The sequence below is a fragment of the Solea solea genome, chromosome 10 (assembly GCF_958295425.1).
Source record: "Solea solea chromosome 10, fSolSol10.1, whole genome shotgun sequence".
Classification (NCBI taxonomy): Eukaryota; Metazoa; Chordata; class Actinopteri; order Pleuronectiformes; family Soleidae; genus Solea; species Solea solea.
The window spans coordinates 10891943-10919149 of record NC_081143.1 but is presented as its reverse complement, the minus strand read 5'-3'; positions in this window follow the sequence as shown (position 1 = coordinate 10919149).

The following is a 27207-nucleotide window of genomic DNA, read 5'->3' as shown; positions in this document are numbered from 1 at the left end:
GTGTGTGAGTGTAACATGAGACAAAGATAAGATAGGGGAGTGACGCGGTTGGCCGAGCAAAGCCACTCCCACTTCCAACACCAAAGTGGAGAAGACATGCGCAGTAGCAGTGACTGTAGACGCACGCTTCCACCAAAGATGGCGCCAGAAACACATTAACATGAGGTCGCAGATCTTGGGTCGAACATGTGATAGCATGGCTGCAGAGACACGTGTTTGACGCAAGATGGCGCCTATGAGGAGACTCTCATTCATGAAGGAAAGAGAGAGAGTGAGTGAGTGAGAAAGAGAGAGAGAGAGAGAGTGAGTGAGAATCGCGCTTGAATAGCGGCAGTGTGTTCAGCGAATGAAACAAAAGGATCGCGTACGTGAGAGTTTATGTCAGTTTAAACCACACAGACTTGACACAGGCAAAGCCAGGCCAGTCTGTGAATCTTAACGTTCATGCCGACATTCTCTCACCACGTGATCTGTCTACGCGCTCACAGCGGGAGAAGAAACGTCACTGCAGGGTGAGCGGTGAGCTCTACATTCAGCGGCACATTTAAACATACAGGTCGATCAAAGAAAACTATCTCACTGCGTGATCGCATGGCATGAGAGGGGAATTAACAAACGTGTGAACAAATACAAACAGTTAACAATTGTAGAACAAATACGAACGTGTGGGTGCGCAATCCAACACGTTTAACACAAAGGAAAGTTATAAAACACAGAACCTTAACCTAACTCTGCCCAGAACACTTTGCCTCTTACTGTGAGCTGATAACACGTTTTGCGGTCCGTCGGGTCTGGTCCTGTTCGTTGGAGTCGCAGAGCGTGGACGAGCAGTGGTGTGGATCACAGCGGACAGCTGATGATTCTATGCGTCGGCGGAAGACGGTAGTTTGTGCGTCAGGTTCGGAGAGAGATGTCGGCTCAGGTGCGGACATCGCGGGTCGGAGGATGGCAGCTGGCGGCTGCAGCGTCTCCATTTCAGTTCTGGAAGGATGCGTGGTTAGACGCAAATCAAGTTTCTCACTCGGGCAGCGAGTGTGAAACTGGCACGGCTTCTTCAAAAAGGGCATAGTTCGTGTGGCATGGGGCCACATGGCCGGAGCTCTGGGCTCCAGGGCCCCGGGGGCCCTTTGGGCGGCCCCCGAAGGAGAAGAGCCCCAGGAGAGCAAAAATAGGAAGAGTGGAAGACAAAGAGAAGTAGGAAGAGGAACACAAAGAGAACGAAAAATGTCTGTCCTCTGGTTTTATAGGGTTTTCGGGGGAAGGCCATAAAACAGAGAACGGCCAATGAGATTCACTGACCCTATGGAATGCTGACCAGTCGTAAAACCAAGAACGTCTCAAATGGTGGACTGAGACTTTGTTGAAAACTCAAATCAGGCTTTTGAAACTGCATGTAGGCCTTACCCATGGAGAACAATAGAAAAGTGGATTACAGTAGACATCTCGGCCCCAACAGTCCCCCTTTTGGTCTGAAGGCTGGGATGCCGGTCGCAGGGTTCAGAGCAACCGAAGGGCTGAGATGCCGGTGTGGTCTGCCGGTGTTAGCGGCTGTCAACAGTTCGGGTTCTGAATGGCACGGTCCATACTCCAGGGGTCATTGAAAAGACCAAAGTCCATCAGTCCCTAGAGTTGAGAGTGGGCACAGTTCATAGTCCAAAGGGTTAACAGTTCAGATGCTTAACAGTAAGAGGGTTGTGTCTGGGCAACCTTGAGGCACATCTGGGCAGATGTAATAAGCTAAGTTAGCTAGTGATATACACATTACAACAGTCAGAAAACATACACAATCACACAGTCCTTACATTTTTGCTGTTGGTCCAAGAGAGGCACCTAGGGAAGTGTTAGGTGCTCGGTGGAAGGGACTGCAAGCAGAAAGGAGACAGGACAGTGTGAGGTCGGCTTAACCTCAAAGTGGTTAGTAGTAGCCAAAGAGTTTTCAGGCTGTTTTGTGTATCAGTAAATGCAATGTGCAACGAGAGCCGTGATGGCCCAGCAGCTAAGGAGAAGGCCAAGTGCAGTAAGCTAGATTGTCTCTATAACAGGCCTGTTTAGGTGACCAAGCCTGTGGTTTCAGTACTTTTGGGACTGAAACTCACCATTTTGTTCCCTCTGCAATAAGTTGCTGATGGAAGGTGGTGTTTACTGTGATGTGACCGTTAAAATGGCGTCCACAATTTTGATCTCCCAGTCTTGTTGATTGGAGTCAAGGTGAGTGGAGGCCTAGGTCATCAACATGCACAATGGTTCCTGGAGGAACCCCTGAGAGAAAAACAATCTATTTTTTGGCAGGTTCAACTTAGTAGCTGTGTCATGCCGGTCACGCCATCAGGACACCGTTCACTTTACCTGAGTCTTTGTGTCTGGTTTCTTGAACAGACATGCAACCCTGGCACATGTACTCAGATGCAGAAATTCTGAGACTACACAGATAATTGGTTATTGGGACACACCCAATGACTATCTATTGTTTAGGTGCGCAGGTTCAGAGTCAGGAAAAGTGAGGGATCCTCATTGTGAAATGCGAGGAGGTGTTTCAGTTGCCCATGTGTGTTGACCTTTCCAACAATCGACGTAGAGCACGGATTTCAAGTGACACACGTACTCTAGTCCGATGATTAGAAGGTTCAGTAAAAGTCCTATCTCTAACCTGTAGGTTTCAAAGATAGGGATTGCACTGCCAAGACTGCGTGAGAGGTGTACCTGAGAGACAACAACCAAAGTGGTGGTGGAGGTAAGGATCTATTCGACCAGGTCAAGTGGGACTGAATAAGGAGGGTTTTACCTCTACTTTAAGTCACTGACGGGCGAGCTGACTTCTCTGTTCAAAGTCCTGCATAAGAGTCCTAACTACACACAAAAGTTTCAATCTTCTCAGACCCTCTGACAGAGTCCTTCTGACATGCAATGATGTTGAGTGGAGGTTACTCCTAAACAATCTAATAGACTTATTGAGCTGGTTCTTATAAATGGTTGGTGCATGCTGACAAGGTAGGGCACACAACCTTGTAAGTGGTGAGGTGAACAGTAATGTGTTTCCCATTCATTGGGTGAGAGAGAGAGAGAGAGAGCTCCAGCACTGGTTGCTGGAACCTGCTTCCCCCTTTCCGGATGTGGAAAACGGCTTATAGGTTCAAATAAAACAATGGTTGACAAACAAACACATTAAACGAAGACTTCAGGGCCAGGAATAGGCTCTGAGCAAGAAGCTTGAATCGGTGAGGAGCAGCTGGTTTCTTGGCAGCAGCCACTTTGTTATTCGCGATTTAACAAAATGCTAGCTGGACCAAAGGCAAAGGTGGAGTTACCTGAGCTAAAATGTGACTTGGTTAGCAGTCACAAGCAGAGAAACCATTGAGGAGATTCTCACCGATGTGCAAAGAATCTGTAGTTGAAAACACAGATGTGGATGGGGTGCACTAAGGTCAAACCCCTGAAAGTTCAAGTCACTTTACACGTGCTATGTGATCAAGGACTCGTCCTATTTGTAGCCCATGATGCTGGGACTACAAGATTTTGTCCACAGAGGTTTGCTTAAAGTGAGCCTTTAACAAACATGCTTGAACATGTCAGGTGGATTTGGAGCCTGACTCAAGAAGTGCAAAGTGAGTACATCCCCCTTTACCACCACGGAGATGCATGAATCATGCACGTTACCCTGGGAAATGAGTTCACCTGGGAAAGAAAGAAGAAGGAAGGGTTGAAGTGCTAGTAAGTGTAGGTGGAGAGGGGACCCAGCCTCCTCCGCTTCTCTTCCCCACCCAACAAAGTCCAGCTTTGTGGCTGAGTGAGGCGGAGTCTGGCTTAGTCCACATCAGTGTCCAGGCTTCTCTGGCAGACACTGGGCTTTACCTTATGTCTGGCAAAGAAGCTACACACACACTGTCGGATCCAGTCCTCTACTTCTGACGTGGCAACTTCAGTTTTCTGCCGCTCGGCATACTTCCCTTGCTCTTCTGGTTCTATGCTGGCTTGCCTGGCAAACAGTATGTCAAGAAAGCTTATGACCCTGGACTCAGTTTCTGGTGATTCTTAGCTAGTCGCCGAGCCTTGTGCTCTTGCACCAGAAGCAGTTGTCTAAGTAGGTCCGAGATAGTGCGTTTCGGTTTTCCTACTGGGTCAGTGAGGGGCTTGAGGAGGTTTTATCTCCTCAGGTGAGTTTATTCAGGATGGGCTAGCCACTATGTCCTGTGAGACGAAAGTGGTCACATCACTGGCGTTTTGAGCGGTGCCGTTAGAGTTCCTTGGCGGGCTCATCTTCGTTCAGCTCAGCTGCTGACATGGCGGGCTAGGGTTCAACACAGACCACGTTATCCTGTGTCCTAGGGCGATGCAGAGCTTCCTTAAGGAGCTGAGCGTGCACAGGGAACATCGTCCTGTGGCTAACAGGGTGCCGCAGTTTCTGTACTGGGCTAGGCGCAAGGAGAATTGACCTGTGGCCTATAAGTGGTCACAGCTACCTGTGTAGGCTGGGACAATGCACGGGGAAAAAACGTCCGGTGACTAACAGTACCGCAGTTACTGTGAACTGGACTAGGCGCAGGGAGATTGACCCGTGGCCTGTAAATGGTCGCGGCTATCTTCGTGGGCGGGGACCATGCACGGGGAAAAACGTCCCGTGACTCACTAGCAGGGTGCAGGGGAAAGTCCGCCTGGCCTGAATAAATAAACAGCCACAGCTCTTTGTAGCTGGGCTGTGAACAGGGGAATGTCCACCCGTAACTCAAGATGTACCACAGTTCCTGTGAACTGGGGTAGGTGCAGGGAAAGCTCAACCTGGCTTAAATAAATAACAACCACAGCTCTTTATCGCTGGGTTGTGCATGGGGAAATGTCCTCCCATGGCTCGCTAGATGCCACAGTTCCTGTGAACTGGGCTAGGCGCAGGGAAAGCTCGACCTGGCCTATCTAAAATGAACAGCCACAGCTCTTTGCAGCTGGGCGGTACACGGGGGAAAGTCCTCCCGTGATTCACTAAATGCCACAGTTCCTGTGAACTGGGCTAGGCGCAGGGAAAGCTCGACCTGGCCTAAATGAATGACAGTGAGCTACTGTATTAGCTAAACTGTGCACGGTTATTGTGTCAGTTATGTTTAACTAACTGCTAAAGAGGTATATCAGAGATCAAACCACTTAGCACACAATATTAAAAGTATTCAAATCTGATCAAATTATCACGATTGAATGGCAGGGTGACCACCAGCAATCGGGCACCAGTCAATAGCTTAGCCAGTTAACAATTTCCACCAGGTTTCAGAGATAGACATCCAGAAACCGGTCAAAAATTTAAACAAGCTAAGGTAACATGCTAACACACGGGACAATTTTTGCAGGTTTCGGTGCTAGACCTTAAGAAACCAATCGAAATCATAATAAGCTAGGTTAGCATGCCAACATGCTAACACATGCTAATATGCTAACATATGCTAACACACGCCAACACACGCTTAGCAGTAGCAATACACCATCAGGAAGGTTTGGTTTACCCAGCAGTCAAATTCAAGGAATTTAGGAGGCGAAACTCCAAACATTCTGGAAATTTAACACAATATCTGGTGTTTTGTACATGTACAGTTGTGACAAAGTTGGTATATTTAAGGGCCTCACACGGGGCACCAATATGTTGGGATTAGGAGCGTGATTGGTTATGAATTTAGAATATTAATAATTAATTAATTATGGAATAATTAATTTCTTATAAAAAGTTGAGTCAAATCCTCACACGTGGCAACAATATGTTGGGCATCAACTATAGTGGCAATAATTTGATTGATAAAGATAAAGTAATAAAAGATAAAGTAATAAAATATTTTAATTAAATATTTTGGAAAATTAATTAAATGTTAATTAATTCTAGAACGGGGCACCACCCTGTAAACAGGGAAAAGACAATCAATCTATGCCTTTAAAATCAGTCTTAAATAATAACTGTAATTGACTATGATATCAAAGATATCCCAATTTAACAGTATTGAAGGTATGAATCCGAGCACAGACCCTTTCAACCCCCATTTGTCACAGTATTCATGTACAAAAGACATAGAGCATTCCTTCAGGTTAATAAAAGTAACAATTTATTAAATCAAACAATGAAATTAATTAAACAATCATGTTCACTAAAAGTGAACATTAATGTAAAACGACAATCTATTGGTTGAATCAACAAATATCACTTGCTAAGCTACAACAACACAGGCTATATACAACATAAACACCAATGTGTGTGTGTGTGTATGTGATGTGATGTGTGTGTGTGTGTGTGTGAGTGTAACATGAGACAAAGATAAGATAGGGGAGTGACGCGGTTGGCCGAGCAAAGCCACTCCCACTTCCAACACCAAAGTGGAGAAGACATGCGCAGTAGCAGTGACTGTAGACGCACGCTTCCACCAAAGATGGCGCCAGAAACACATTAACATGAGGTCGCAGATCTTGGGTCGAACATGTGATAGCATGGCTGCAGAGACACGTGTTTGACGCAAGATGGCGCCTATGAGGAGACTCTCATTCATGAAGGAAAGAGAGAGAGTGAGTGAGTGAGAAAGAGAGAGAGAGAGAGAGTGAGTGAGAATCGCGCTTGAATAGCGGCAGTGTGTTCAGCGAATGAAACAAAAGGATCGCGTACGTGAGAGTTTATGTCAGTTTAAACCACACAGACTTGACACAGGCAAAGCCAGGCCAGTCTGTGAATCTTAACGTTCATGCCGACATTCTCTCACCACGTGATCTGTCTACGCGCTCACAGCGGGAGAAGAAACGTCACTGCAGGGTGAGCGGTGAGCTCTACATTCAGCGGCACATTTAAACATACAGGTCGATCAAAGAAAACTATCTCACTGCGTGATCGCATGGCATGAGAGGGGAATTAACAAACGTGTGAACAAATACAAACAGTTAACAATTGTAGAACAAATACGAACGTGTGGGTGCGCAATCCAACACGTTTAACACAAAGGAAAGTTATAAAACACAGAACCTTAACCTAACTCTGCCCAGAACACTTTGCCTCTTACTGTGAGCTGATAACACGTTTTGCGGTCCGTCGGGTCTGGTCCTGTTCGTTGGAGTCGCAGAGCGTGGACGAGCAGTGGTGTGGATCACAGCGGACAGCTGATGATTCTATGCGTCGGCGGAAGACGGTAGTTTGTGCGTCAGGTTCGGAGAGAGATGTCGGCTCAGGTGCGGACATCGCGGGTCGGAGGATGGCAGCTGGCGGCTGCAGCGTCTCCATTTCAGTTCTGGAAGGATGCGTGGTTAGACGCAAATCAAGTTTCTCACTCGGGCAGCGAGTGTGAAACTGGCACGGCTTCTTCAAAAAGGGCATAGTTCGTGTGGCATGGGGCCACATGGCCGGAGCTCTGGGCTCCAGGGCCCCGGGGGCCCTTTGGGCGGCCCCCGAAGGAGAAGAGCCCCAGGAGAGCAAAAATAGGAAGAGTGGAAGACAAAGAGAAGTAGGAAGAGGAACACAAAGAGAACGAAAAATGTCTGTCCTCTGGTTTTATAGGGTTTTCGGGGGAAGGCCATAAAACAGAGAACGGCCAATGAGATTCACTGACCCTATGGAATGCTGACCAGTCGTAAAACCAAGAACGTCTCAAATGGTGGACTGAGACTTTGTTGAAAACTCAAATCAGGCTTTTGAAACTGCATGTAGGCCTTACCCATGGAGAACAATAGAAAAGTGGATTACAGTAGACATCTCGGCCCCAACATAAACAAAAAAAAAACAACAAACAGATTCAAGCCATTATCAAACAATCTAAAATATACACCTGGTCAAGTTATATAAATAGTTAACGCTTTAATTTGCTGTTAGACAGCCTTTTCTGAATGGAGTTTGTAAGCTGCTCACTCTCCCACACCCAAGTCCAAACATTTAACCTGATGGCAGCTGCAGACTATCAACAACTCATCCATACCATGATATAAAATTGCTGATTTTCTCCATAGACATTGTAATGCTATGTAGCACTTCCACTAGTGCTAGTGTGGTGAGGGCACAAAAGAGCATTTCTTGTGCTCCCTAAAAGCAGTTTTTCTTTATTTCAGCAATACGATGTTAATGAGAAACAAACCTCAGATGTTTGACTGCAGAGAAGGAGGAATAATAACAATTCCCGCTGCAGCTAAAAATAACAGGTGTTAAAAACAATGAACAATGTGTGTCATGAAGTCAAATCATTGAGGGAGCGCTGAGCTTAGATAGAGCTAAAGTGACACCTCTGCTTGTAGGGAGATACATTCTCCACCAGACAATCAGGCTCAACTTTCAAAAGACATAAATGACAGCTGTATTTTTTAACAGCCAGAATGAAAACACTATGAGCATGTTACATTACAGGTGACTGCAGTAGTTTTCATTGCATTCCAAAAAGAAAAAGAAGAAAATTCACCTGTATAAAACAGGAAGCATGACACGTCACATGACCCGTCTGAGGAAGACCATAGGATGAGGTCAAAACATAATCACAAAATAATCATAAATATTCCCGTCTGACTGAAGAAAAGTTAAGTCCATTCTGAGGTGGTAAAACATTTCACAATTTTCAGAGCATAGAGCAAAAATAATACAGCGAGAGAGAGAGAGAGAGCCCAAAATTGCGGTTCAAAAAGTTATGTTGTGGTGAAAGCATGACTCATTCTTCTGATACTTCCATACATTCAGGTCAGCTTCTCTCATGATAAATTCATGAATTAAAATCAACACTTGCCTGACGAATCTCACAAAGCGATTAATGCATGTTCTTACTCTCCAGCCGCAGTGTTCTACTCTCCCATTCATCCGACTATAAATGCAGACGCATTAATCCTCAGTCAGCAGCCACAGTGTCCTTCAGTTGTACTTCAGTCTTTACAATGTTGCCCCTTATTATATTTGTACTGTTAATAAGCGATGACCATGTGGTGAGTCTCTCTCTCTCTTTCTCGCTCGAGGGTATTGCATAATATGAGGTTCATAAATTGAAAGTCAATTTTATATATTTGCACTAAGTGATTCACAGGAGTGTTACCATCTTTATTTGATCTACAAGAGGACCAGGATCAGTTGTCCTCACTGGGGGCAAAACCTAGTCCTAATGAGGTGGATCATCATCTCTGAGGCTCATGGTTAAACTTGGGATTAATTAGTAGTAAATAATACATTCAAATGAATAAATCAATTTGAATTGTGCTTAGGTTAAGGTAAGGGTTAAGCATTAACTAGTTGTGGTTAAGGTTGGGGATAAAGTTCTGGTTAGGCTGTAGAAATGAATAGTTGTCAATGTAGATTCCCACAGCTGCACAAACATGTCAGGAGAGGTCATAAGAAGACCACCAGTGAAATTGTCCATTACTTAATGGATTTTAAGTGTTGGAAATGTTTTGGCTAATGTAGCTTATACTACTCAAAACAACACTTTGTTATTTTACCTTTATAGCCATCCTTTTTGTGTGTATTTTTGCTTTTGATTCCTCCATAAATACCAGCAATCTACTGATTTGTGTCTTAAATGATTAACAGCTCACATTGACATAAGTCCAGTAAAGCAAAATTGTGCTTTCATGTTCTAAGTGTTTATAATGTTGAGTAACTTTTATGTTTCCCTGTGGAATATGTTCTGCTTTTAGACATGAGACTGGAGGACTCAAATGCACAACTCAAAGTCAATGTAAAGTTTTAACAAAAGGTTTACTTAGTAAGAGTATAAACAAAAACACTCACAAGGAGGATCAAAAAACAACAAAAAATGCTCACAAGGAGGATCAAAGACATTAACAAAAAGCACTCATCATGAGGATCAAACAAATCTCAACACAAATAAACTAAACCAGGGAAACATGAATAACTTGCTATGAACAGAACTTGACGACATAACTCATGAACCAAACAATACAAACTGGCAACATGACAGGAGAAGACCAGCACTATTTAAGCAGGAGGTTGGCTAAGTGGTAACAGGTGAAAGCAATCAGGGGCGGGGCAGACAATCACAGTGGCGGGAAATCACACAAGGGGAGGAAGTCAGGGTCTGAAATGAGAGGGAAAGGTGAATACAAAATAAAACAGGAAGTGCATATGAAAACAAAACATGAGTGACTAAACTTAACAAACTTGACGTGATATTACAGAATACCAGCAAATGCGAGATGTCGCCATCCGTCGTCTCATCGACCATGTTGGAGAAGAAGCAAGTGTCTTATTCAAGACTTTAAGTGTTTTTATGGTTTTGAGCAGTGTTGTTTTTTTTATCTTAGCTCTGATCAACAGTGGTTGTTTTCATGTTTTCATTTCACTTAGTGTGTAAATGTTCTCATACCATAACAAAAGACTTTGATTTCAAATCACATTTGTTGAATTTAGACATGTTGTGTTTTATTGACAGAATAAATGTTAAAACAACATGTTTTCGTGTTTGCTATTTATTTTACTAAATACAAGCACAAGCATATATTTGTATATTATATGCAGTTAAACATACATAAACATTTATTTTCAATTAATAATAACAATATTATCAATCAAATTCAGTTAAAACATTAAGTAAATACACAATTTATTTTCTTAGATAATTATCTGATTTTCAGTCACATCTAACAAACATTTTAAATTTTTTTTGTGATCTAGAGTTGCAATTGTGTTGACATAGACTTTTTAATTGTATTTACTCAATATTATATGCAATATTACTGAGTGTAATTATCAAGACCTACAACCACAACCTATGTTATTGTTTGTTTTTACTCAATTTGCTCTCTGTCTCCCTCAGACTGATTGCCCTGGTTCTGCAATACCCAACGACACATCTGCTGCTCATCACACTGACTGTAACTCTTCATCACCTGCTTTAATTCTGCCTTCCATTTACAATTAGAAATCAGGGCTGGGATTGATATTGCCTTTGTGTTGATTGCATACCAATAGTACTGCATGCCAGGACAGATGAAGGGTCTGCTCGGGCAGTTCTTCCCCTAAACTCTGTCTAAATCATGGAAATGCATCCATGTCACGATACGCCCTTTAAAATGCTCATCGGGCTACAGAAAGGTGACTCAGCCCAAGGAAGTAGACCAGGTGTCAAACTCAAATGACCCGGGGGCTAATGAGCATCTAGTCTGGTCTAGAAGCAAAAACAGAGAAAAAAATATCACAATAAAGATATTCATGATGATATTTAGCAGAATTTCAAAGTAAAAGTGTTTGTTTTGTTTGTTTTTATACGATGTAAAATAAATCAATAAATCTAAAATTAAGCAAATAATAAAGTGGACAACTGTCAATTAAAATTAAAACAAAAATGTGTTTTCATGTTAATATTCAGTATTATATTGGCAGTCTTTATTCTATCACCTCAGCCACATGCACAGGTTGTGTCTGGGCCATGTTTTCATAGTAGCATGGTATTAATAAATAAATTAAAATAAAATAAAAATACTGTACTATCACTTTAAGCTAAGTGGAAGTATGTAATGCAGGGTGAGGGGACGTGAGATTACGGTAATGGCTTGTTTTGCATATGACAAACTAATGATGTATAACAGTTTGAAAGTATCAAGGGGAGGTGTTGTCTTTTATATTGATGCCTCTCTGCAGTCTGCTCCCTGGCTGACGAAAGAGAAGGAGTAACATTTCATTTTACTTTTTTTTCTGTCCAACACGGGGGTGTTTTAAACGAATCACCTCCACTATTAAGAGCACAGTGTTTAAAGGCTGAGTTATCATGCCTTACGTGCAAAAGATCCAGGTTCATGTGTGAGGAACATGACAGGCGCGGCTGCAGAGCTGCCACAAGATTTGAATGTTAATTGGCCTGAATCCTGCCAAGGTGTAGTCAGCCGTTGTTAAAAGTGACCTTTGGAATAAGTCTACAGACGTGGATTTTCTTTCCCTACTTTTAAAACACAAAGTTTAGTTTAAAAACTGTGAAAACTGTCATAAGTGTTGGTTCAGAGGAGTTTTATTCTGAAATCTTACTTGTGAATTTCAGAATTTAAACTATTAGTGTGATCATATTTGATCTGGAAGTTAAAAAGGTTATTCTACTTTTGTCAGTCCCAAATATTCAAGCTGTAGTGTGCAACTTTTAAATTTATAAAAACAAATATCAAACCTTTGTCAAATGAGGTCACACAGAGCTGATTAAGCTCCAAGCAGCTCTGTGTGTATTTCTCAGTATTGCAGTTCATGTTGTACAGTGACATTCCCATGCTGCACACAGGAAATGATTTGTTTCAATGTCAAGACAGACAGAGGGAAGTTTTTAATAATGAAATAATCTGTTGATTATTTAATTGACTAATCAGTTAGTTGTATGATCCATAAAATGTCAGAAAATGTTTTTGTTTTCTAAACATTCTTTAACATTAGTATGATGAGTTTCTCAAATGTCTAGTTTTTCCCTGAGTAGCAACACCAGTAGTGTTTTGGCAACAAGTTACAAGTTACACACTGGAGCTTTAAGTTATCAGAAGTGTGTAAATGTGAAACTGAGCTATAATCTTTGCATTTGTGTCGCTGGTAAACTGTAAAGTAAGAGTTAAATTGGTTGTGATGGTTAGGGTTATCTGTATACAGGATGTAGGCTCATTTTCCCATACACTACAACCAACTGGTTGCAGAATTCATTTTGCAACCAGTTGGTGTCCATTTTTGACAATGGACTTAGTACTCTTTCTGGGCTACTAAGTGGCCATGGGCTTGTAGTGGGGAAACGGGGGTGGGGCCACCATGGAAACCACTGACACTTGGGACCCACATGGACACGTTGGCTGGGTGCGTCCACTCAGCACGTTCTCAAGCACTTTGGTCTTGTGCGTGGCTATGTGAATATAGTCTTTGCTCCAAACCTCACCTCAGAGTGATGTTCAGGTGAGCAGCTACACAGATGTGCTGTAATGGGATTTCTTCACAGTTCAAAGGTATTTTCTGAGATGTCACGTCACGTTAAAGCTTAAATGGTTTGTGACAGTTGGCAGCAGCACATTGAGTTTGCCACGATCTCACTACCCAGCAGGATAATATGGGACACAATTAGATGACTGATATTATCAGACATTGCTCTTCAGTTCTGTGTCGAACCAGCGCCACTGCAACTGATTTTTATCAGAGTGTTGTGAATGTATGGAAACCAAAATTGTACAAAGCCTTTTGTGAACTATGCAACATCAGAAAACTGCTTCGAGTGATGTCATATGACTAAGTCTCAACTGAGGCTGAAGATGAGGGGGAGACTAATAGAAAAGAGAGATAAACATTAAAAGAACAGAGCTTATCAAACTTCTGTACCATCATTTATGCTAATGTCGCCTTAACAGCTTGAGACTCCGTTAAAGTGACAGTTCAGGTTTTTTGAAGTGTGGTTGTATGAGGTACTGACACACAGTCACTACCTTGTGTCAGGGACATGGCCGCTCGCTCTCACCCAAAACATGGCTGCCATTGGGGACACAAGTAAAAACGGATTTTAGTCACTGAAGAAATGCTACACCTAATGTACACCTGCTTGTCTACAATCTCTTAAGAGTGTATCCTTGACATCCTTTGCTGACCGAAGCTCGTAAACAACTCACTCTCCTGCACCAAAGTCCACAGTTTTGGCTCATGGTGTCAAGGTAGTTGATGGTCTACTGCTACCATGTTTGGTAAGTTTGTGCCTCTGAAGTAAATCGGCACGAAGGATTTCAAACACTGAAGTCATAAAATTAGCCATTTGAACGTGGTGATGGAGGCAGCAGTGGATAAAGTACTTTCCTGTGTGATAAAACTCACAGGTTTTCTCTGTGGACTTGTGGAGCAGGGAAGACAGCAGTTTACAAAGAGACACAAACCTCTGTTTCTAGGGGTAAAAGGATGTCTAACAGTGAGATGAAGCAGCTGCACACCACCTCAGAGCTGGACAAAAAAAACAAGAACAGAATCCATCTGCACTTGGGCCAAACTTTGAAATATAATTCATGTACCGCCTCTGAATGGTGCATTCCTCCTGATTTAGTGACACTTTAATACAACAAGACTAATGTCATATTTTAAGAAGTGTACTTACCTTGGCCAAAATCCATAGGAATCCATATTTCAACTGAAGGCAACAAACCGCTTATTTGTGTTTCCTTTAATGATGTCATAGCTTTGTGGAGCAGCTGCAGTGTTTAACATAGGGTTTACCTTTGATAATCGCCATATATAATCCACTTTTAAACTCACTAAATCCTCCTCTGTACTGTACCGCAGATCCACTGGTGAGCAAATCAAAAAATAAAAATCCTTGTTTCGAAAAAAAAATACTAATAATTAATGTAACCTAGGAACAGAAATGCTAGAGTGATTTTACTTTGAAGGCATTCCAAAGTGTTTGTGACACATTAAACAGATTAAGAGCAAGACGTTATTATGACACAGAGAGACAGAGCGAGAGACACAGAGGTTGGTCAGTCAAACTTGGTCAAACTTTTTAAGACTGGATAATATTTTTTTTTTTTTTTAAAGTTGCAATGAGAGAGAGAGAGAGAGAGAGAGAGATACATACTGTGTGTTTAATTGCATTCTGAAATGGCCACTTTGACCTATTTTGATAATTGATTTGAGTGTTTTTTTTCTTTAATAATTGAATTTAACAATTGCTCTAATTTTCCATGTCCTTCTCACTCATAGCCATCACAACATCATTTCAGTATCAAATTATCAAACCATTCTTTCTGACTGTTCAAAGTCTTAAATAAATAAAGTAACTGCTGCAGCCCAGCAACTGAGACAGAGCCACTCATCATCAGCAGAATCAATCTCATGAGAGTGAGCCCTGCAACTGTCACGACTACACCAACAGGAGCAGTTTTATTGTTTGCTGTGTAGCACATATGGTAGAAGCTGAGAAGATGCGGCGAGGGTGTGGTTAAGAGTGAAAGTGAAACCAGAGTTTGTATCTAATTGATGATTTCTGTCTGTCTCTGTCAGCTTGACTTCCCACATTCATGATAAATGTCATTTATCCAGTTTTCCTTATTATTCATAACTACTCAGCACATGATGTGCATACCTTTTTGTGTTGTGGGTGTGAGTGAGTGAATGTGGGTCTAACATTCATCTCTTGTATGAGCATGATATAGTCTTACTCATTCATTTCCTATGAGGGTCATTTTTAACCACAAACACCACAGGTGTGTCTAAGTTAAGCTCAAGTTAGCGATCAAGCTCACTACTGATTGCTAACTTGACACACGTTGACTTATTTGTGTTTAGTTGACTTGTGATTGGTGTGCTGTCTGCCCTTCTTTGCCATACCCTATATAAGATGGGCGTCACATGCCTGACAACATGGCTGCCAGCAGGTACACCAGTGACAGATTTGAGTCTCTAAACAAAAGATTCAGCTCATAAAATCTAACTCTTTAAGTAAACTGAGTAAACTGCTCACTCTACTGCACCAAGGTCAATAGAAAAGAAATCTATTGTTTTAGCTGGTGGGGACATGGGAGCTATGTACATAGTTTCAGGCCTTGGTCAGGCCCGCAGTCGTGGCATCAACTGAGAGTGGTGTCATGAAGGTTCAGAACCTTCTACAGTCACATTTCCTATAAAAAAGCAGATAGAATTGCAAAGACTATATGCAATCTCCAAGATAAACTGGCAACTGTCTTGCATTTAATATTGATACATGGTTGTAACTCGGTTATCTGTCAGAGCCGAGCCTGAAGCCATAAATTCAACAGTGTGATTAGTGTGGACAAATAGCCATTAAGCTCCAGGCTGACACATACAGAGCTCACACACCCTACACAAAGCCACTTATCTCTTATGTATACATTACTGAAAAGTTATTGACTAATGAATTGATAGTGACTCTTTTCAGTGCCCATAAATGTTTGATCGCACATCTGCTGTAATATGTACACAAGGGAAAAAAAACTATTCAGTTGTTGGTAATTCAAGGCAAATAAGTCATTACCACCACTTCTCCTTCAGATTACTATGCTAATGTGATTATTTTTCACGCTCATTCCGCAGTGATTGAAGAGTTCACAAACCATGGTTGTCACTTGAGCCTGTGCGCCTCGCTGATTTGAATTGTGAAATATTGTAAAAAATGGACACGGTCATTTGCTGGTGGAGGGTGATAAAACTTTCTCTGCTACATGTACCAGGGGAGGATGAGATAAAATATATGCAGGGAAAATTGTCTTGGAAGCCAAGTGCTATAAAAAAACATGATCATGATGCATGCTTTGTACACACGCAAGCCGGTATTAATTCAAGAGGTATAAATATGTAAATTAAGTCATAAAACTCAACAGTGTTGACACACTATGAGTCAAAGTCAGAGAGGTCTTGGGGGTAACACTTTGCAACAAGTCAACTTTTCCCCACAATATCCACACAGATAGCTGATCCCCTTCAGTAGGCAGATGAGGTGAAGCCACACTGGTTTGCTTTTGTCTACAATTAGAAATATAGAGGCAAACTGCACAGGCTTATGTGTTTGTTCACACCATTTTTAATAACAGTAAAGTTTCTGCCTAAGTCGTCCATGGGCCTCGAGTTTGATCATCACAACTAATTATGTCCTCTCAGGAGAGACTTTGACCAATCACAGAGCAGTTCAGAGGAGGACAGGCAGTTTTCTTCAGTGGAAAGACCATAACTCCAGCACTGGAAACAGGAAAGAGTTTGAAAGTATAAGGTATGGTGGTCCAGAGAGGTCACAACAGGAACGCAAAACCCACAGCATGAATGCAAAAGCTACAAAAGGAGGAGTGGTGAACAGCGGCAGGAGTTTGATTCTAAAACACATTTTTAAAGACTCTTTAAAAAATAGTTTTAACTGTTGTTTAATGTTTAATAATTCTATTCATTTGTTTGTATTTGTATATGCATGCTCTGCCATTTACCATTATGTTATTTCTGCAAATTAGTGTAATTAATCTACTTGTGCTAATTTGTGCATTCAAATGTAAACCACTTTTTTCCAGGTGTAAACCAATGTATATGTCTATCTAGTATTGTTATTTGTTGATCTGGGTGCAAATCTTTACAATTTAGTGTTTCGTAAAGTATTGAAATTAGACGTGTTGGTGTGTGTACTGCCCTCTCTGGACAAACATCAGCTACTGCATTAAAATGTTGTCATTAGTCCACACACACTGTTGTCAAATTTTTGTCCAATGAGAGTGAGGCTTGTTGTCCCAGTCTCCTCCCCCTTTTATAGCCGCTGGAGCTCTCATGTTATCACCTTTCTCTCTCCACTGCTTGAAGAGCAGTGTGAGTGATTGATAGGCTTGTCTCACTAAGAGTCTTGTTAGCCTTGGGGATTATCCACACAGCTGCAACTCATTGTCAGATTTCACTACCAAACCCTGCCCTCTGCACTGTTCCCCACGCTCCTTCACTCCTTTTCTCCGTCTCTCAGCTCTAAGCCCACTTTTTTGGCCTTTTTGGAAATCAGGCATTGGATAGAGTTAGCCTTTAACTTTCAGTGACTCTGGAGTAAAATGAAGGGAAGTTAATCAGGAAGTTGAAGACGCCAGGAAACTGCAGGTCTGCAATAATGTCCTCTGCACCTGCTTCCAAATGGCCAATAGTCTGTATTTATGTAACACTTCCCTAGTGTTGATGACCACTCAAAGCTGCTTTACACTACAGTTTTGCCATTCACCTATTCACACCCACTCACACTTTGATATAGCACATCTATGTGCAATGCCTTTTCTCTCTTATCTCTCATAACCATTCACACGCTGCCGACACAGCCGTCATGAGCAACGTTAATGTCTTGCCTCACATTGGCAGGTAAACCTAGAACCTTCGAGTTGAACGAGAACTTGCACTACCACTGAGCCCCAAAGTCATACAATTCAAACTTTTTTTTCGATCTCCATGGATTTAGTGTTCGGTGAACTGTGACAGGTTGAATCCAGCACTGGTGCCATTCATTTGTGTTGCACCTTAGGCTGCCAACATGGTACTTCATAGAAACCGAGTCATGTGATGTCCAGAGGGCAACGGTAAGGGTCTAATGCAAGTTGTTGCGAAATGAATTACCATCAAAGGAAAGTTTTTCTAACTGCTCACTGTCTGATTGCGTATTTAAAGTCAGGTTACGAGGAGATCAGCACGAGAAGAAGTGCTGCATTATTCAATTCAGTTGATACAGTAATAAGTGTAGCATTTACCATGCTGTACGTTGCATATTGTAGGTTCTGTCTAGAATCGAAAATGTTCTTAAATGTGAAATAAAATGCAAAATTGCAGGTTATATAATATAACCTAATTAAAATTGCAGGAGGCTCCATTTTTATGATGAAATGTGTACAATAGAAATAGAAAGTAAATGGTGTGGTGATCATATTCTCAAAACTTGTGTCAACACTTAGTTTGGTATAGTTGCCCACAAAAATCACACCATAATTGTTCAACCAAGCAACGCTTTTAAATATGGAAAGTGATTTAATAGCTATTTATTTTTTGCATTTCCTCCTCTGCCCATCACAGAGGATAAATCTAATTTAGCAGAGATGATTGATTTGTCCAGTGTACGCGGAGGACTAGGTCTAAATGTTCTCCCAGAGGATGTGGTCAGCTGCATCTCTGGGCCTTCCACGTTCATGTCATCTCTCTGAGGCATTACAGATACATGAGTGATTGTGAGGTGAAATTCAAGATTATGTATGTTGAAAATCAAACATTTTCAAGGAATATCCAAATTCAAGCATATTTCAAACCTTGAAAACACACTGGTTAAAATTATAGCGTATTCAGGCTTGTAGGATTATGCACATACTCTGACTATTGTGACTAACATTTTTTGTATGATGTGTCCTTTTTAACCTTTTTAATGCTTTTTAAAGTGATACTATTAGACTTGACTGTGTAAAGAGCAGAGCAGGGACGGACAAGGACAAGAAGCATTTACCCTGTCAAACTGCTGACAGGGTAAATGACTTGTTTTAGAGCAGTAGAAGAAGCAACAATAGAAATACCATCTTGCTTTACTAGCGCTATATTGCTGTTGCCCCCGTCTGCCTAGATATAAAATAAATAATCCCTTCCTGTGTGCAGCACGGGAATGGGATTTGTCTGAGTGCTACAGTTCAGCACTTAACAAGAGAATGCACAGCTCACACTGTAAGTCTAATAAAATAAGATAGATCAAATAAAAATAAAATAGATTGCAATGAGCACCATTGCCAGACATCACTGCTTACATTACCCAATCCAGATATTTTGCCAAGCTGAACAAATCAGAGCCAAATGCGCAGGAACCCAAACCTGGACCAGACTGCAACATTCCACTTTTAGTTTGTGTTTTTTTTATTTTCCCTCCCTGTGCTCTCACACTCAATTACCCGATTGTTAGCAGGTGTGTGTCAGTTGCCCGTCTCTCCTCTAGTATTCAAGCCCTTTGTACTCTGTCCTCTGTGACACTTCCTCATGTGTGTTTGCATTGAGTACCAGCTGCTTTTCGAGTCATCATTTTAGTCTTTGCTTGTAACTTGTATCACCTTTGCCTCTAGATTTGGATTTGTTTATGTTTTTGGATCTCCCATTGCCTGTGGACTTTTGTTTCAATTTATTCAAAGACTGACTTTTTGTACTGGAGTCCAGTTTGACCCGAGTCCTTAACACAGGCGACATGACAGAATGAAAGAACAACAGCGCTAAGTCATGTGCCTCATTATCAAACACACAAACATAGGAAATGTTTTGATTCCCTGTGTAAGTGGCTCCAGATGTCTCGCTGTCCTTTGCACATTATGAGTGAATGAGCAGCTGTATGTTAACAGAGTCACTGGTCCTCTGATGGACCTGGACTGTGATTTAACCTTCTCCTCAAGGTTCGCTGTGTATCCTTCACTGATACTCATCACTTGTGGTAATGGGATTTGAGTGCTATGAAGACAATAGCTTGTGACATGACATGGAAACACTTCCAAGGCTAAAGCCTCAAAACACCTCCTCCTCCTCCTCCTCCTCCTCATCCTCCCCTCTCCATCTCTCCATCTCTGACTGTCTATTTCTCTCTCTCCCAGAGTGAATAATGAAGCAGCTCCTTCTCTTCTCCTACCTGTCCTTAAACATTGACTGCTCTCTCTCTCTCTCTCTCTCTCTCTCTCTGTGTTTCAAAGCACAGGCAGAGGCATGCTGTAGTCCATGCCTCAACTGTCCAAGCTAATACAGGGATAATACAACAGAACACTATGTTATTATTAACAATTCAAACAACTGTGTAAGCAAACCGCACTGCTACACTTACCATTGATTTCCTGTATCATATTTTGCTTTATTTTAGAGCTGGAGCATGTCTGACCTAAAAACAAGCAGCCAGTACTTGTTTGATTCCAGTCTCTTCAAAGAAGAACTGTCTTGGGAACCAATTTGCCAGCTCTATGGGGAGATATTGTTCACACTTTATTATTTTTTTAATGAAACAAAATATGTTCAGAAAGATTTTTTTTTTATATAACACATCCCATCTTGGTACGGTATTTGTTGTTGCTGTGACAAATATTGAATGTGTTGAGAGTTGCAGCAAACTATGTGGGAACATTAACTCGAGTACCAGTGGGGGAGAGAATATAATGTGCATTGTATTTTCCTGAAGAGAGTGACAACTCTGTGAGCTGAGAATATTGTTGACTGTTGAGTGACGTCCTCAACACAGAGATAAATTCATGAGAGTTGAAAGAAATTTAGGAGGAGGCAAATAATTGCTGTGGACAAAAACATATATATTTGGTACAGATATACTGCTATATTCGATAGACAACTGCTTAAACATTTAGACTAGAGAATCGAACCCACAACCTTCCAGTTCAGTTTTGTAAACATCACATTAAACCAGTGTGAAACTTGGTGATTTTCACTTCTACTTCTTTAGCCTGCACCTTTTCTAGCTCCATAAAGCAAAGATCTAAAAACTGTTGCTTTACTGATGGGAATTTAACAAAAGTGTAATTGCTGTGACATTGGCCATGCTCTCCATGGTGCTCCTCTGGTGTGTGCTGCACGTTGGTCATTCACAGTTCACTCATGACATCGAACATGACTCACTGGAGGGGAAAAACGGAAAAGGAGTAAATAGCCTTTTTTGCAGGACAAATAATGTTGGTTAAAGGGGGATGATGCAGCATTTGTAGCTGTGTGTTTAATGGATGGGAGACTGTTTCAAGGTAAATATTTTATGTAGATTTTTTTTTTCTGTCTTCTGTTATTTATTTGTTTATATCTTTATATTTAATGGCTCCATTATTTGCTCCTTCATCTCTTCTATATATTCCGGCTGGTTCAGCGCAGAGGTGAACTGGCCGAGTGCCAAAGGCTCTGCCCTTTGCCTGTGAGCGTCAGTGTTTGAAGCTTTACTTATTTATTTATACAATTATTCACATCCTACTGGGTTGTGTTTCAGATGCTTTGTTGTTATTTGTCCACATTTCAGGCAGTAAATGATAAATTGTTAATATAGGCCTAATTTATTATGGATTAAAGGTGTGTACTGTGGCACCCCAGCAGGTCGAAGACCACCATCAAAGCTGTTCAGGTAGATTATAAAAGATGTTTTAGTCCAGAGCCTAAACCAGGGATGGGCAATATTTTTCTAATAATAGATAAAATAAGTGAAGGGCCACACACTGAATTATGAAAACACATCATACATGGGTTAAGGTTACATAAAACTGACCAAAATCCTGAAGGAGGTCTTTAATGTTGTTGGCTCAAGTCTCATTACTGTCATTAACACTTGTAAGGGTTAGGGTTAAGCTTAGCCTTAGGGCCCCATAAAGGCTTGGGCTGGTCCTGACAAGGGAAACCAGTTTTATATTAGGTCAGCTGGGATTGTCTCCAGCTCCCCCACCAGGGTGAGCCAGCACTGATTACAAGTGTTTGGACTATACACTCCTGTCTCGTTGCTGTCAGCTGCAAATCATCTTTTGTTGAAACATTTTGTTCCAATACAGGCATTCAAGTAGAGGTGAATGGTGTAAACGGTAACTCTCCAAAAGTGGACTATTCAGTTTTTTCACTCCTGTTGGTCAGCTTTGTCAAGATGCTGTGACATAAAGAGCAAATTTGTATGTCAGCGTTTTCAAAATGTTATATCTTACTTTTCCTGGTAGCTTTAGCATTCATCCAGACAAAAATAACAAAAATGTTGAAATAATACTTTCTGTCTGGCTATTTTATCCAGTGCATTTGTACTGTTTGTGACAGCTGACTGATGACTCTGATGCAGGACACTGTCAAAGAGGGTTGAGGCAAAAATGTATTTACTGAGTCCAAAAAAGTCTGTAAGACAGGCAATCAATCAAAGATGGCAAAGGTAAAAATAAACAAGTAGTAAATAAATAAAGGGAAGGTTATACAGGAGGAAAGCACAAAGTCAGTGCTGGGATGCTTTCTGGGTTGCAGCTGAAAAAAATGGTAGCGTGAGCAGTGAGTTAAAGGCGACATAGACCAGAAGCTCCAATTAACGCTGTTTGTGTGTGTATCTGTGTCATTACCTCGTTTATGAAACCCTAAAGTTTCAGAACAAACAGTTCAGCCACTGCTGAGAAAATAGGGTTTTATTGTTTTCCTGGGCTCTGCGAAGCGGATCGGCACTTCCCTATGCTGATGATGTCATCAGAAAACCTCACCACTCCTCTCACCACCGTAGCGCCTCCTGGTGCGGGTACTAGTCCGGGCACTTCCGGTTGCGTACATTCAACCGCAGAAGAAGAAGAACTACTCTCGTTGTAGCTGCTGAGATGCAGAGCATCCACCGTGCCAGAGGGGGAGCTGTGTATCTGAGAGCTGGCCTACCAATTACGTCAGTTCCAGGTACCTGGCCAATCACAGGACAGTGGGAAAGCTCTCGTTGGCTGGCCAATCACAACACAGTCCACGTTCTGGGGGTGTGATTTTGGTCTGAAACAGCGCGGCTGACGAGAGCGTCAGTGAGGAGATATTTTGATCGGCTCGTTTGCAGCGACTAGGAGGTTTTTAAATATGAAAACAAGTTAATATATGTAAGTAGACCTCCATAACTAACATATATGTGTGATACAAGCATTCAATGTCACCTTTAACAGCACATAGGTGGACATAATAACTGATGGTCTCTTTCTGCCTTTCGCTGTTTCCATTCAGCTGTCAGTGAAAGATACAGAGATGTTACCAAGAGTATTCAGCTACTAATTACAGAGGGATGCAACAGTGCTCTCCTTGTTATTGTTCTGATAGAGAGAGATAGGGAGACTAGGGGCAGAAATAACAGTGTCTTGTGCTGCAGATTTGGTCACCCAAAAATAATCTCCCTTTACCCATCCGTGGGTCATGACCTTTGATGATTCTTTTATTCTTATTGATCAGTATGAATATAATGTAACTCATTGTGCCTTCAGGTACAGACAGGCTCTCCAGGTGTACACTCTGGACCACAGATCATCGGTCAGTGCCAGTGCAAACCTTTGTTTGTTTAGAGTGAATAACCTGACCTGAAATTTTTGGACAAACTTTGGTAATATGTTCAGCAGTTTATCCTTTGTTTTTCTGTTTTTCTGTGTATATAAGCAGAAAGAATAGAATATCTGAATCAGATATTATTTATTTGGGAAATAACAGTGACTCAGAGCTTATTGGGCTTGATCATTTGTGTTGTTTTTCTCTCTGTGTCACCCTAACCCTGACCATCAGAAACATGCCTCATAGTTCAAATCCAGTTAGGTTTTTGTGGTAAATCAGTTTCCTCTTTCAATGCCAGGTAATCCACTTTGGAGTGAGCAACATTATGAATAGAGGTTAAAGCCGTATCATTCACCAAAATTAAAGCATCCATGTATGAAGCTAGTCATTACTTTTCAGGTATTGTTCTTTTTAATATCACTATGTTTTACTTGTTTAAAATGTCTAATAAATAAATATTTGAATGGATTTGAATTAATTTCTGGGAAGAAAAACTAGGGGTCGCCACAGTGAATCATCTGCCTCCATCTTGTCCTCTCCCTTGTGTCCTCTTCTGTTCACCAACTGTCCTCCTTCACAACATCCTTGAACCTTCTCTGTGGTCTTCCTCTTTTCCTCCTGCCCGGCAACTCCATCTTCAACATCCTTTGACCAATATAATAACTATCCCTCCTCTGCGCATGACCAAACCATCTCAACCTTGGCTCTTACTTTATCTCCAAACTGTCCAAACTGTCCAAACTGTCCAACCTGAGTTGTCCCTCGAATATACTAATTTCTAATCCTGTCCATCCTGGTCTCTCCCAATGAACATCTCAGCATCTTCAGCTCTGACACCTCTAGCTCCATCTCCTGTCTTTTAGACAGTGCCACTCTCCTCAAGATCATACATCACTTTCTCGAAACGATGTAGGTTTTGCTTTATCTTGGCATTAGATGGCCTTTTTGTGACTGTGGAGTTAAGGTTGTCTAACTGTAAGTGTTTTTGTGACATTGATGTTTGTAATCCTTTGTTCTGATTGACCTAAGTGGAATTGGGATACAAAAGGCATCTACTTCCAATCCAAAGCAGAGTGGGTCATCAGAGAATCAGAGGATGGAATAGGAAAAGGTCACCAACAGCAGATAAAGAACCGGACACAATTAAAAGGAAATCTTTATATCATGAGGAAACATCCAACAGGCAAGTGTAAATTCTGTTAGACACATGTGACGGTACAGCAAGTAATTATTGACCGTAAAGAAATATGAATCACAGAGAAAGGACTGATGACAGTGTGAAGTGAGGATTGGGCAGGGTAGAAAAGTGGCTGAAGTATACCCCACTGTATTTTTTATACAGTGGGGTGACCATTGTTTGCTGTCACCACTCCTAAGCCCTGGACCAGGTTTCCCCTCATCTGTGTTCAGTTACTGACCTGGGAGATTTTAAAAGCAAACATAAAACTTATTTATTTAGAACAGCTTTTAAAATTTAGTAGCACAGTGATTATTTTCATATTTTCTTGTTTTACTGATTCTTATTTTCTTGTTTTTTTTTCCTATTCCCATTGTTTTATTGTGTGCTTTAATTGTTTATTTTATGTGAAGCACTTTGATTACCTTGCAGGGATGGATTGATTCATTTATTTATTGATTGATTGATTGATTGATTGATTGATTGATATAACAGGACTGACAGAATATGACGCATATTGAGTAGTGTAGAAGTTTTCAAAAGATTACAGTAATGCAACACCATGGGTGCCAGCCGCTGTTAAACCACAGACTCATATATTTTACTTGGTGAGTCTTTTGTGAAGTCCTTTTGTCCCTGCTGGTTGTCATGTTTTCATGTTTATCTCCAGATGTGTCGCTTTTTTTTTTCACACAAAATTACATTAATACTTTAAATTAAAAACTAATTAATTAATAATTGTGTCTGATGTCTCTAAAGTTATTCATTTAAATGTTGATTGTGTATATTATGTTAAAATGAGGGACTTGTCTGTGCAGAGAAATCCTTTAACTGTTCCATGAATGAGTCATCACATTTCCAGGATTATTATAGTCCAACTAATAGATGGATTTGTCTCTGTCAATTCTTGTCTGTTCATGACTCTGGTGGTCCTTTAGTATGTGCGATGTGAACGATATTTCATTTACACTCAAGCTTATCTTCCCTCTTTGCAATTGCATTTCATAACAATCTGTTATCCGTGGCTTTTCATGCTTGATTATTAAATAGGATTTCAAGGCTCCACGGGACTTTGCCAGCAGTAACAAATGAGCCAGAGAATTGGGAATTGATTTCTTATGGAGCAAAGAAAACACCCTCACCATGCCTACTGAGCTAGACCACACTCTCACATATACACGACAACTTTTTGCAAGACTGTCGTATTTCATCAGCATTATTTATTTTATTTTATTTTTTTTTCATAAGACAGAAAAAAAAATCTTCCACTGTGGACTTGCCCTCTGTGGGTTTAGAGAATGCAGATCTCTGTGGGGAACAGAGCTAACCACGGCAGTGAAGGCAGAGAGCTTCACTGCTGAGTTATGAGTCCCCAAGTCCCACAGCTTTTACTGTAGCCTTTATGACACTCAATATACACTGACACCCACACACACACACACACACACGCAGAGACCGAGGTGCAGAAATATACGTGATACACTTGACAAAAGCAAATGTTTATTTGTATTTAATCATCCATGCACATGCTCAGCTTTTCTTCTCCAGTGGAATGATGTGACTCACTGACCTGCTGTTAGATGTGTAGCGCTTTGAGTTTTAAAGGGATTATTCAGGGTCTTTTTGAGATGTTGTTTTATAAGGTACTGACACGTGCGCACGCAGACTGCATTTTGTGTAACCAGCCTGAGATAATGAAACTTGACAAAAAGCTCACTTAGGAAAATCTACAATATCCTAAAAACACGTTGGTGGCTTCAGGTTGGGAAGCCCATGGCCAAGGGGAAGGTATTGGGCTTGTAATCAGAGGGTTGCAGGTTCAAATCCCAGGAGAGGTCAAGGACAAGGTTCCCCAGAGCAAGGCATCCAATCCCCCATTGATCCCCAGATGCAGGTAAGTGCTGGCCACTGCTCCTGCACCTGGTTTGTGTGTGTGTTCACTGCTGGTGTGTAGTAAGGGTGGGTTAAAGGTCAAACTCACTTTGTTCTAACGGAATCTAAGTTTTCCAAAACCAAAGTTTATAGATACCAAGTCTTTTGAGCCTTTTGTGAAGTGTCTGCAATCCCACTTGCAGCCTGTGTCTCTGACTAATTCCTGGAGCAAAGTCAACAGCTCATGCTTGAGTTAATTATTCTGCCGGTTGGAGTCTCTGCCAGGCCAAGGGCTGGGGTACCCCTGGGCATGGTACCCAATCCCCATTGCTAAAGGGGGACTCAGAATTGACATCCAGTGTACTCCTAGTGCCGGTCCCAAGCTGGATAAATGAGAGGGTTGCATCAGGAAGGTCATGGTGAGCCTACGTGAGCGGCAAATACTGTTCTCATACCTGGAAGTGTTCTCGCTCCGCCCATTATGCATCGGGTGGTGACTTGTACTTGTGCCTTGCCTGCCATCTCTGATTGCCTTGTTTTTTATATGTAGTCCCTTGGCAGGTCAACACAACAACGTACAATACAATACAGGTGTTACAATGCTATAATAACACAATTCCAAGTACTATCATGATAAGCTTTTATCAAGAAGGAGCATAAAGATATGGTAAGTTAGTTTTAAAAACTGAATAGTCTGAACTTTCTCTCATATCAACAGGAAGACTATTCCTAATAGTTTGAGGCTCTTACTCAA